This window comes from Calidris pugnax, unplaced genomic scaffold (genome assembly GCF_001431845.1).
Source record: "Calidris pugnax isolate Ruff unplaced genomic scaffold, ASM143184v1 scaffold167, whole genome shotgun sequence".
NCBI classification, from domain to species: domain Eukaryota; kingdom Metazoa; phylum Chordata; class Aves; order Charadriiformes; family Scolopacidae; genus Calidris; species Calidris pugnax.
Window position 1 is genome coordinate 2,129,635 of NW_015091045.1, and position 1,993 is coordinate 2,131,627.

Below are 1,993 nucleotides of genomic sequence, written 5' to 3' on the forward strand. Positions count from 1 at the left end.
GAACCTGCTCCTCCCCTGACCCACACCAGACCCTACCCCACACCTGGCCCCGACCCACACCAGGCTCTATACTGGGCCCTACTCCTGCCCTGCCCCACAATGGGACCTGCCTGACATCCAGACCCACACTGGCCCTGCTCCAGCCCTGCCCCATGCCAGGCCCTGACCCATACCAGGCCCTGACCCACATCAGGCTCTATACTGGGCCCTGCTCCTGCCCTGACCCACACCAGGCTCTACACTGGGCTCTGTGCCTGCCCTGCCCCACACTAGGACCTGCCCCACACTGGAACCTGCCCCACACTGGAACCTGCTCCTCCCCTGACCCACACCAGACCCTACCCCACACCTGGCCCCGACCCACACCAGGCTCTATACTGGGCCCTACTCCTGCCCTGCCCCACAATGGGACCTGCCTGACATCCAGACCCACACTGGCCCTGCTCCAGCCCTGCCCCATGCCAGGCCCTGACCCATACCAGGCCCTGACCCACATCAGGCTCTATACTGGGCGCTGCTCCTGCCCTGACCCACACCAGGCTCTACACTGGGCTCTGTGCCTGCCCTGCCCCACACTGGGACCTGCCCCACACTGGGCCCTGCTCCTGCCCTGACCCACACCAGGCCCTATACTGGGCCCTGCTCCTGCCCAGCTCCACATGGGTCACTCCCCCCAGCCTGATCCTGCTCCAGCCCGGACCCCTCACCCCGGCTCGCTACAGGCAGGGTCCGGGGGGTCCCCGCACCGCCCCCGGGACCTCCATGCCCGGAGCCCGGGCAATCACAGATAGAGTCCGGCCCCGGGACCCCCGACCCCGCCGCCCCCCCCGACCCCCCCCGGTTCCGCCGGGCCCGGCGCTACGGCGCCCCCTGGCGGCTGACGCCGAGGGGCTCCCCCGGGTCCTACCGCCCACCTGTGTGCGCTACCTTGCACACGCGTGTGCCAGCGACCCCGCCAGCACAGAATCACAGAATCACAAGCAGATCTACCCGGAACAGGCCGCACAGGAACGTGTCCAGGCGGGGTCTGAATGTCTCCAGAGAAGGAGACTCCACCACCTCCCTGGGCAGCCTCTGCCAGGGCTCTGCCACCCTCACAGGAAGGAAGCTCCTCCTCATGTTGAGGTGGAACTTCTTATGGTCAAGTTTGTGCCCATTTCCTCTTGTCCTGTCCCTGGGCACCACTGAAAAAAGCCTGGCCCCATCCTCCTGACACCCACCCCTTAAGTATTTATAGGTGTTGATCAGATCCCCCCTCAGCCTTCTCTTCCCCAGACTAAAAAGCCCCAAGTCCCTCAGCCTCTCCTCCTGGATCATCCTGGGAGATGCTCCAGGGCCCTTATCATCTCTGTAGCCCTCCAGGCCCTTGCACCCACACACACACACACACGTGTGTGCGTGCACAAGTTTCACGTGTGAACATGCACTGCCTGACACCCAGGTGCCTGTGCCCCCCTCTGCTTTTGCACCCACGTCTGCACACGCACGTGCTGTTCGTGCACATGTACAGGGCTTCGTGCCTGCAAACGCACATGCCTCACATGCACACACACACCCCTGCACACGCACACGCATGTGCTTTCACACTCATGTGTGTAAACACAAGTGCCTTCATACACACATCTGCAGACACAACCACACATTCACACTCCCCTGTACACACCCCCAGAACATGCGCACACACACACCAAGTGCAAGGTCCTGCACGTGGGTGAGGGCCTATACTGGGCCCTGCTCCTGCCCAGCTCCACATGGGTCACTCCCCCCAGCCTGATCCTGCTCCAGCCCGGACCCCTCACCCCGGCTCGCTACAGGCAGGGTCCGGGGGGTCCCCGCACCGCCCCCGGGACCTCCATGCCCGGAGCCCGGGCAATCACAGATAGAGTCCGGCCCCGGGACCCCCGACCCCGCCGCCCCCCCCGACCCCCCCCGGTTCCGCCGGGCCCGGCGCTACGGCGCCCCCTGGCGGCTGACGCCGAGGGGCTCCCCCGGG